The sequence below is a fragment of the Haemaphysalis longicornis genome, unplaced genomic scaffold (assembly GCF_048455015.1).
Source record: "Haemaphysalis longicornis isolate Haplotype H1 unplaced genomic scaffold, Haemaphysalis longicornis Haplotype H1 scaffold_11, whole genome shotgun sequence".
NCBI lineage: Eukaryota > Metazoa > Arthropoda > Arachnida > Ixodida > Ixodidae > Haemaphysalis > Haemaphysalis longicornis.
The window spans coordinates 60,300,568-60,311,833 of record NW_027526214.1 but is presented as its reverse complement, the minus strand read 5'-3'; the positions used below and the strand labels follow the sequence as shown (position 1 = coordinate 60,311,833).

General features: G+C 47.5%; 3 non-coding genes across 3 annotated transcripts; all 3 read left to right on the top strand.

Annotated features, from left to right (window-relative positions):
- The first annotated feature begins 6,282 nt into the window (after positions 1–6,282).
- On the top strand, positions 6,283–6,355 carry Trnat-ggu (transfer RNA threonine (anticodon GGU)). The gene has a single exon. It is a non-coding gene; the product is annotated as a tRNA-Thr (tRNA).
- Positions 6,356–7,651: 1,296 nt separating this feature from the next.
- On the top strand, positions 7,652–7,724 carry Trnat-agu (transfer RNA threonine (anticodon AGU)). The gene has a single exon. It is a non-coding gene; the product is annotated as a tRNA-Thr (tRNA).
- A 385-nt stretch (positions 7,725–8,109) lies between these two features.
- Positions 8,110–8,182, top strand: Trnat-agu (transfer RNA threonine (anticodon AGU)). The gene has a single exon. It is a non-coding gene; the product is annotated as a tRNA-Thr (tRNA).
- Positions 8,183–11,266: the final 3,084 nt, after the last annotated feature.

Below are 11,266 nucleotides of genomic sequence, written 5' to 3'. Positions count from 1 at the left end.
CCTCCCCTTTGCTTTCCGAGGTTTTCTCGACTGCCAACCCTTATTTCTGTGTTATTTTCAACGAGCCCCTCATTTCCTATTCTGATTCGCTACATGCATAGCGAGGGCCTCTGTTCTGGCAGTCTTGTTGCCAAAGGGAGCTTAAGAGGGTTCAAAGCTGGTCGACCACTCTGGACATGTCGTAGACACTCGAGTCACGACCCGGGGGTTAAAAAGAAGGTCCCCTTCACCCCGATTAGTCCGAATGGCGCTGGCTACCACCCCCAAGCACAGGAAACAAACATACCTAACATAAATACCCCAGAAAGTGAATGGGAAAATCGCCCCGCCGGTAGCGTAGTGGTTATCGCACCAGACCGGTATTCTGGAGGTCGTTGGTTCGGATCCCACCTGGCGGGCATTTTTTCTTCACTTTCTTTCTTTCTTTCCAAATTCTTAATCTGTTTCAATGATCTAACACATCCTCCCCTTTGCTTTCCGAGGTTTTCTCGACTGCCAACCCTTATTTCTGTGTTATTTTCAACGAGCCCCTCATTTCCTATTCTGATTCGCTACATGCATAGCGAGGTCCTCTGTTCTGGCAGTCTTGTTGCCAAAGGGAGCTTAAGAGGGTTCAAAGCTGGTCGACCACTCTGGACATGTCGTAGACACTCGAGTCACGACCCGGGGGTTAAAAAGAAGGTCCCCTTCACCCCGATTAGTCCGAATGGCGCTGGCTACCACCCCCAAGCACAGGAAACAAACATACCTAACATAAATACCCCAGAAAGTGAATGGGAAAATCGCCCCGCCGGTAGCGTAGTGGTTATCGCACCAGACCGGTATTCTGGAGGTCGTGGGTTCGGATCCCACCTGGCGGGCATTTTTTCTTCACTTTCTTTCCAAATTCTTAATCTGTTTCAATTATCTACCACATCCTCCCCTTTGCTTTCCGAGGTTTTCTCGACTGCCAACCCTTATTTCTGTGTTATTTTCAACGAGCCCCTCATTTCCTATTCTGATTCGCTACATGCATAGCGAGGGCCTCTGTTCTGGCAGTCTTGTTGCCAAAGGGTGCTTAAGAGGGTTCAAAGCTGGTCGACCACTCTGGACATGTCCTAGACACTCGAGTCACGACCCGGGGGTTAAAAAGAAGGTCCCCTTCACCCCGATTAGTCCGAATGGCGCTGGCTACCACCCCCAAGCACAGGAAACAAACATACCTAACATAAATACCCCAGAAAGTGAATGGGAAAATCGCCCCGCCGGTAGCGTAGTGGTTATCCCACCAGACCGGTATTCTGGAGGTCGTGGGTTCGGATCCCACCTGGCGGGCATTTTTTCTTCACTTTCTTTCTTTCTCTCCAAATTCTTAATCTGTTTCAATGATCTACCACATCCTCCCCTTTGCTTTCCGAGGTTTTCTCGACTGCCAACCCTTATTTCTGTGTTATTTTCAACAAGCCCCTCATTTCCTATTCTGATTCGCTACATGCATAGCGAGGGCCTCTGTTCTGGCAGTCTTGTTGCCAAAGGGAGCTTAAGAGGGTTCAAAGCTGGTCGACCACTCTGGACATGTCGTAGACACTCGAGTCACGACCCGGGGGTTAAAAAGAAGGTCCCCTTCACCCCGATTAGTCCGAATGGCGCTGGCTACCACCCCCAAGCACAGGAAACAAACATACCTAACATAAATACCCCAGAAAGTGAATGGGAAAATCGCCCCGCCGGTAGCGTAGTGGTTATCGCACCAGACCGGTATTCTGGAGGTCGTGGGTTCGGATCCCACCTGGCGGGCATTTTTTCTTCACTTTCTTTCTTTCTTTCCAAATTCTTAATCTGTTTCAATGATCTAACACATCCTCCCCTTTGCTTTCCGAGGTTTTCTCGACGGCCAACCCTTATTTCTGTGTTATTTTCAACGAGCCCCTCATTTCCTATTCTGATTCGCTACATGCATAGCGAGGGCCTCTGTTCTGGCAGTCTTGTTGCCAAAGGAAGCTTAAGAGGGTTCAAAGCTGGTCGACCACTCTGGACATGTCGTAGACACTCGAGTCACGACCCGGGGGTTAAAAAGAAGGTCCCCTTCACCCCGATTAGTCCGAATGGCGCTGGCTACCACCCCCAAGCACAGGAAACAAACATACCTAACATAAATACGCCAGAAAGTGAATGGGAAAATCGCCCCGCCGGTAGCGTAGTGGTTATCGCACCAGACCGGTATTCTGGAGGTCGTGGGTTCGGATCCCACATGGCGGGCATTTTTTCTTCACTTTCTTTCCAAATTCTTAATCTGTTTCAATTATCTACCACATCTTCCCCTTTGCTTTCCGAGGTTTTCTCGACTGCCAACCCTTATTTCTGTGTTATTTTCAACGAGCCCCTCATTTCCTATTCTGATTCGCTACATGCATAGCGAGGGCCTCTGTTCTGGCAGTCTTGTTGCCAAAGGGTGCTTAAGAGGGTTCAAAGCTGGTCGACCACTCTGGACATGTCCTAGACACTCGAGTCACGACCCGAGGGTTAAAAAGAAGGTCCCCTTCACCCCGATTAGTCCGAATGGCGCTGGCTACCACCCCCAAGCACAGGAAACAAACATACCTAACATAAATACCCCAGAAAGTGAATGGGAAAATCGCCTCGCCTGTAGCGTAGTGGTTATCGCACCAGACCGGTATTCTGGAGGTCGTGGGCTCGGATCCCACCTGGCGGGCATTTTTTCTTCACTTTCTTTCTTTCTCTCCAAATTCTTAATCTGTTTCAATGATCTACCACATCCTCCCCTTTGCTTTCCGAGGTTTCCAACCCTTATTTCTGTGTTATTTTCAACGAGCCCCTCATTTCCTATTCTGATTCGCTACATGCATAGCGAGGGCCTCTGTTCTGGCAGTCTTGTTGCCAAAGGGAGCTTAAGAGGGTTCAAAGCTGGTTGACCACTCTGGACATGTCGTAGACACTCGAGTCACGACCCGGGGGTTAAAAAGAAGGTCCCCTTCACCCCGAATAGTCCGAATGGCGCTGGCTACCACCCCCAAGCACAGGAAACAAACATACATAACATAAATACCCCAGAAAGTGAATGGGAAAATCGCCCCGCCGGTAGCGTAGTGGTTATCACACCAGACCGGTATTCTGGAGGTCGTGGGTTCGGATCCCACCTGGCGGGCATTTTTTCTTCACTTTCTTTCTTTCTCTCCAAATTCTTAATCTGTTTCAATGATCTACCACATCCTCCCCTTTGCTTTCCGAGGTTTTCTCGACTGCCAACCCTTATTTCTGTGTTATTTTCAACGAGCCCCTCATTTCCTATTCTGATTCGCTACATGCATAGCGAGGGCCTCTGTTCTGGCAGTCTTGTTGCCAAAGGGAGCTTAAGAGGGTTCAAAGCTGGTCGACCACTCTGGACATGTCGTAGACACTCGAGTCACGACCCGGGGGTTAAAAAGAAGGTCCCCTTCACCCCGATTAGTCCGAATGGCGCTGGCTACCACCCCCAAGCACAGGAAACAAACATACCTAACATAAATACCCCAGAAAGTGAATGGGAAAATCGCCCCGCCGGTAGCGTAGTGGTTATCGCACCAGACCGGTATTCTGGAGGTCGTTGGTTCGGATCCCACCTGGCGGGCATTTTTTCTTCACTTTCTTTCTTTCTTTCCAAATTCTTAATCTGTTTCAATGATCTAACACATCCTCCCCTTTGCTTTCCGAGGTTTTCTCGACTGCCAACCCTTATTTCTGTGTTATTTTCAACGAGCCCCTCATTTCCTATTCTGATTCGCTACATGCATAGCGAGGTCCTCTGTTCTGGCAGTCTTGTTGCCAAAGGGAGCTTAAGAGGGTTCAAAGCTGGTCGACCACTCTGGACATGTCGTAGACACTCGAGTCACGACCCGGGGGTTAAAAAGAAGGTCCCCTTCACCCCGATTAGTCCGAATGGCGCTGGCTACCACCCCCAAGCACAGGAAACAAACATACCTAACATAAATACCCCAGAAAGTGAATGGGAAAATCGCCCCGCCGGTAGCGTAGTGGTTATCGCACCAGACCGGTATTCTGGAGGTCGTGGGTTCGGATCCCACCTGGCGGGCATTTTTTCTTCACTTTCTTTCCAAATTCTTAATCTGTTTCAATTATCTACCACATCCTCCCCTTTGCTTTCCGAGGTTTTCTCGACTGCCAACCCTTATTTCTGTGTTATTTTCAACGAGCCCCGCATTTCCTATTCTGATTCGCTACATGCATAGCGAGGGCCTCTGTTCTGGCAGTCTTGTTGCCAAAGGGTGCTTAAGAGGGTTCAAAGCTGGTCGACCACTCTGGACATGTCCTAGACACTCGAGTCACGACCCGGGGGTTAAAAAGAAGGTCCCCTTCACCCCGATTAGTCCGAATGGCGCTGGCTACCACCCCCAAGCACAGGAAACAAACATACCTAACATAAATACCCCAGAAAGTGAATGGGAAAATCGCCCCGCCGGTAGCGTAGTGGTTATCGCACCAGACCGGTATTCTGGAGGTCGTGGGTTCGGATCCCAACTGGCGGGCATTTTTTCTTCGCTCTCTTTCTTTCTTTCCAAATTCTTAATCTGTTTCAATGATCTACCACATCCTCCCCTTTGCTTTCCGAGGTTTTCTCGACTGCCAACCCTTATTTCTGTGTTATTTTCAACAAGCCCCTCATTTCCTATTCTGATTCGCTACATGCATAGCGAGGGCCTCTGTTCTGGCAGTCTTGTTGCCAAAGGGAGCTTAAGAGGGTTCAAAGCTGGTCGACCACTCTGGACATGTCGTAGACACTCGAGTCACGACCTGGGGGTTAAAAAGAAGGTCCCCTTCACCCCGATTAGTCCGAATGGCGCTGGCTACCACCCCCAAGCACAGGAAACAAACATACCTAACATAAATACCCCAGAAAGTGAATGGGAAAATCGCCCCGCCGGTAGCGTAGTGGTTATCGCACCAGACCGGTATTCTGGAGGTCGTGGGTTCGGATCCCACCTGGCGGGCATTTTTTCTTCACTTTCTTTCCAAATTCTTAATCTGTTTCAATTATCTACCACATCCTCCCCTATGCTTTCCGAGGTTTTCTCGACTGCCAACCCTTATTTCTGTGTTATTTTCAACGAGCCCCTCATTTCCTATTCTGATTCGCTACATGCATAGCGAGGGCCTCTGTTCTGGCAGTCTTGTTGCCAAAGGGAGCTTAAGAGGGTTCAAAGCTGGTCGACCACTCTGGACATGTCGTAGACACTCGAGTCACGACCCGGGGGTTAAAAAGAAGGTCCCCTTCACCCCGATAAGTCCGAATGGCGCTGGCTACCACCCCCAAGCACAGGAAACAAACATACCTAACATAAATACCCCAGAAAGTGAATGGGAAAATCGCCCCGCCGGTAGCGTAGTGGTTATCGCACCAGACCGGTATTCTGGAGGTCGTGGGTTCGGATCCCACCTGGCGGGCGTTTTTTCTTCACTTTCTTTCTTTCTTTCCAAATTCTTAATCTGTTTCAATGATCTAACACATCCTCCCCTTTGCTTTCCGAGGTTTTCTCGACTGCCAACCCTTATTTCTGTGTTATTTTCAACGAGCCCCTCATTTCCTATTCTGATTCGCTACATGCATAGCGAGGGCCTCTGTTCTGGCAGTCTTGTTGCCAAAGGGAGCTTAAGAGGGTTTAAAGCTGGTCAACCACTCTGGACATGTCGTAGACACTCGAGTCACGACCCGGGGGTTAAAAAGAAGGTCCCCTTCACCCCGATTAGTCCGAATGGCGCTGGCTACCACCCCCAAGCACAGGAAACAAACATACCTAACATAAATACCCCAGAAAGTGAATGGGAAAATCGCCCCGCCGGTAGCGTAGTGGTTATCGCACCAGACCGGTATTCTGGAGGTCGTGGGTTCGGATCCCACCTGGCGGGCATTTTTTCTTCACTTTCTTTCCAAATTCTTAATCTGTTTCAATTATCTACCACATCCTCCCCTTTGCTTTCCGAGGTTTTCTCGACTGCCAACCCTTATTTCTGTGTTAATTTCAACGAGCCCCTCATTTCCTATTCTGATTCGCTACATGCATAGCGAGGGCCTCTGTTCTGGCAGTCTTGTTGCCAAAGGGAGCTTAAGAGGGTTCAAAGCTGGTCGACCACTCTGGACATGTCGTAGACACTCGAGTTACGACCCGGGGGTTAAAAAGAAGGTCCCCTTCACCCCGATTAGTCCGAATGGCGCTGGCTACCACCCCCAAGCACAGGAAACAAACATACCTAACATAAATACCCCAGAAAGTGAATGGGAAAATCGCCCCGCCGGTAGCGTAGTGGTTATCGCACCAGACTGGTATTCTGGAGGTCGTGGGTTCGGATCCCACCTGGCGGGCATTTTTTCTTCACTTTCTTTCCAAATTCTTAATCTGTTTCAATTATCTACCACATCCTCCCCTTTGCTTTCCGAGGTTTTCTCGACTGCCAACCCTTATTTCTGTGTTATTTTCAACGAGCCCCTCATTTCCTATTCTGATTCGCTACATGCATAGCGAGGGCCTCTGTTCTGGCAGTCTTGTTGCCAAAGGGAGCTTAAGAGGGTTCAAAGCTGGTCGACCACTCTGGACATGTCGTAGACACTCGAGTCACGACCGGGGGGTTAAAAAGAAGGTCCCCTTCACCCCGATTAGTCCGAATGGCGCTGGCTACCACCCCCAAGCACAGGAAACAAACATACCTAACATACATACCCCAGAAAGTGAATGGGAAAATCGCCCCGCCGGTAGCGTAGTGGTTATCGCACCAGACCGGTATTCTGGAGGTCGTGGGCTCGGATCCCACCTGGCGGGCATTTTTTCTTCACTTTCTTTCTTTCTCTCCAAATTCTTAATCTGTTTCAATGATCTACCACATCCTCCCCTTTGCTTTCCGAGGTTTTCTCGACTGCCAACCCTTATTTCTGTGTTATTTCGACGAGCCCTTCATTTCCTATTCTGATTCGCTACATGCATAGCGAGGGCCTCTGTTCTGGCAGTCTTGTTGCCAAAGGGAGCTTAAGAGGGTTCAAAGCTGGTCGACCACTCTGGACATGTCGTAGACACTCGAGTCACGACCCGGGGGTTAAAAGAAGGTCCCCTTCACCCCGATTAGTCCGAATGGCGCTGGCTACCACCCCCAAGCACAGGAAAACAAACATACCTAACATAAATACCCCAGAAAGTGAATGGGAAAATCGCCCCACCGGTAGCGTAGTGGTTATCGCACCAGACCGGTATTCTGGAGGTCGTAGGTTCGGATCCCACCTGGCGGGCATTTTTTCTTCACTTTCTTTCCAAATTCTTAATCTGTTTCAATTATCTACCACATCCTCCCCTATGCTTTCCGAGGTTTTCTCGACTGCCAACCCTTATTTCTGTGTTATTTTCAACGAGCCCCTCATTTCCTATTCTGATTCGCTACATGCATAGCGAGGGCCTCTGTTCTGGCAGTCTTGTTGCCAAAGGGAGCTTAAGAGGGTTCAAAGCTGGTCGACCACTCTGGACATGTCGTAGACACTCGAGTCACGACCCGGGGGTTAAAAAGAAGGTCCCCTTCACCCCGATTAGTCCGAATGGCGCTGGCTACCACCCCCAAGCACAGGAAACAAACATACCTAACATAAATACCCCAGAAAGTGAATGGGAAAATCGCCCCGCCGGTAGCGTAGTGGTTATCGCACCAGACCAGTATTCTGGAGGTCGTGGGTTCGGATCCCACCTGGCGGGCATTTTTTCTTCACTTTCTTTCTTTCCAAATTCTTAATCTGTTTCAATGATCTACCACATCCTCCCCTTTGCTTTCCGAGGTTTTCTCGACTGCCAACCCTTATTTCTGTGTTATTTTCAACGAGCCCCTCATTTCCTATTCTGATTCGCTACATGCATAGCGAGGGCCTCTGTTCTGGCAGTCTTGTTGCCAAAGGGAGCTTAAGAGGGTTCAAAGCTGGTCGACCACTCTGGACATGTCGTAGACACTCGAGTCACGACCCGGGGGTTAAAAAGAAGGTCCCCTTCACCCCGATTAGTCCGAATGGCGCTGGCTACCACCCCCAAGCACAGGAAACAAACATACCTAACATAAATACCCCAGAAAGTGAATGGGAAAATCGCCCCGCCGGTAGCGTAGTGGTTATCGCACCAGACCAGTATTCTGGAGGTCGTGGGTTCGGATCCCACCTGGCGGGCATTTTTTCTTCACTTTCTTTCTTTCCAAATTCTTAATCTGTTTCAATGATCTACCACATCCTCCCCTTTGCTTTCCGAGGTTTTCTCGACTGCCAACCCTTATTTCTATATATATATATATATATATATATATATAAATATATATACATTTTTGCCTAATTATAGTAAAACATGCTTACCTCGACGTTCATTTATAGGTTTACATTTTGTAATGGCCCCTTCTTGCCCGACATTGCGGTCATAGGCTCCTTAAAAAACACCTGGGTATGTCACCAGAATGCTGACTTTGTAGCTGAAATAACACAAAAATATAGCAACAAATGTATTTTTGATATAGGTGTTAGCAACGCAGCTTTAATTCCTGAAACTTTCAAAACAATCAAATATAGCCTATTTTTTTGGCCTTCAAAATATACCAATTGCGTCATCTTGCTGCAGTACAGGGGTTTTTACAGAGTGAAGCGTCTTCACCCTATGAACTAAAATGGAAACGGAAGTTGAACAAAGGTAGAAACAAACACTAACATTTTTTACTACCTAGCTAGTTTAAAATTAGACGAAAAGCTACCCAATTGTCGTGTTTAAAATTTTTCCCAATTCGGGAGTTTTTATTAAAGAGAATTCGCTCTCCAAGCCAACTACAGATAGTTTAAATAATTTGTGAGCAAGCAAGGACTCTACTTCAAAGAACAAGGTAATTTGCTGTAGTACTTTTTGCTTTGCAGTGATGGAAGTTTCCAATTTTCCGCGATACACCCAGCATGCCATTGACCCGAGCCGACTTTTGGAATATTTGGGAACAAAGAAGTGTTTTTGCACAAGAACTTCCCCTATATTTCCCCCTGCCCTGAAGGACGTATATATCAATTTTTTTTTAAATTTAAGGCTTCACACGGACATTCCTGTCCAATCTCGTGAATACACCCGAAGAATTGTTGTCTGACAGAAACGCGATGTTGTCTAGAACTCATTTCAGTAACATATGGCACGAGGAAGAGCAGTTGATTTCAAATAATTCATTTCCCTATATACCACATGAAACTGACGTGATTAAGCACCCTACATGAAGTAATGGAAGGAATGTCAAGGTGAAGTGTGATAGGCCTATTGCTGTACACGTATTTAGGTAAGAGGGAAAGTAGAAAAATACCGCATCGAGTGCTCAGGGGTTGAAGTGAAAGACTGTTCCTAATTTGAGTTATGCTGCTCTTATAGTCAGGATTGCGTGAAATTAATCAAGCCACCCTATTCTGAATCTCTTCTAGAATATTAATTAGGTAGCTGTGTTATAGGGCACCAGATAGAAGCGGCAAATTCAAGGCCTAGGTAGACAAAGGTATGATACGCTAGGTTACCAACCCGAATAGGACAGTCATGTTAATTACAAAGTAGATATACTAACGATTTGGAATCTTTTGCGCTGATGGTGGCAGTGTGGTGAGAACAGGAGAGATTAGGTTTAAATATATTCCAAGGTACTTATAGGAAGATGCCTATAGCATTTGGTGTTTATTGATAGTGTAGCGATAGTTATAATCAATCCTTGCGCGTAAAAGATATTATGCATTTCATTTTTTATGTGCCCTGACATTCCCCATTTTTTACACCACTTCCCAATATAATAAAGGTGTTTTGCAGTGTTAAGTGGTCGAATTGGGAGGATATACTACGATACATTATGCAATAGCCAGGCAGCACAATTCCGTTCACCCCACACAGGGCAGCCTGAGTAATCTTGGTGAAAGTATTGGGGACACCATGGACCCCAAGCCCCAAGCGTTAGCTGTAGTGTATGGTGGCGATGGGTTTATAGGCGGAGGGTGAGAAACCACGAGCCGTGGCCATGGGGGTCGTGGTCAGGCTCCTGCGAATGGGCTCTCTGAATTTTTACCAGGGAGGTAGCTCCGGGACCTCGCTGACTATCATGGCAGGGATAGGGAACCATCCTCTGCTTTTTTCCTGTGCCGTATGGTATTCTCAAACCTCCCCCCGGAAACGTGATCCGTCCCTGAAAATCGGCCTAACAGAAGTAACGATTCTGTCCTTACAAACAATTGTGTTACCAAAGCCAGACAACAATCCCCGCATCCAGAATATTAAATCTGTTGTAAACGAAGAGCCTGTTGCTCTCGATCTGTGTTCTTGGTCGCGAAGTTCATAGACGATAGAATTGGAGAATCCATCAAAACAAAGAAACCTAGAACTGGAGAACTGTTGGTCGAAGTGTCTATCCTGCAGCAGGCCCTGCAGCCAATCAACTGAGCCAGGCAATTATCTCTGTTCTTGACCTCAGAGTTGTGCCCCACAGAAGCTTTGACTACTGACGGGGCGTGAACTCAGATCCTGACCTCAAGAAGTAAATCAAAACCGATTTTGCTGGAAGGCATGAAAAGCCAGAGTGAAAAACCAGTAGGGCGCATTACGATACCCAGCGATGACAAGGAAATAATTACCGAACACTTGATCTTAACCTTTCACTGGTCAACACTCCCCGAATTCATCACCACAGGACTTCTCCGATGTTCAATTCGGCCAAACATCCCTAATCCGCAGAGCTGTTTTAAGTGGGAAAGGTTTTGGCATAATAAAAACTTATGCCCTGGCCGACTTACGTTTGCAAAGTGTGTCCAACACGACCACACATCTGACAATTGTTCATCATAAACACTCACCTACGTCAACGGCGAGGTCCCCATGGGTCCTACTCTAGAGCATGCAGAAGCTCAAACAAGACAAGCAGATTATAAATGTTTAGGGCACCTAAAATCTTGCTGTTGGATTTTTCTGTTGGTGAATCCCCGGTGGCGCGCGCTGATTCGCCTTCAAGCAAAACAAACTTGGCTAACTTCTGCAACAAGTTGACCATTTAAAGGCCACCGTACCATTATTAAGTTGCTCTGCCCCCCGCTTCAAATGTTAAATCAGGTTCGTAAATGTACTGCCAACAGCTGAAATGCAAGCTTATAGTAATGATACGTTCGAGAAGCGTTTACTCATGAAGGCACGCTTAGACCTAACTGTGCGAGCTGAGCTGCACAATAGCCAGCTGAAAATCCGGTGATAAGCTAAGGTTCGCATGGGAA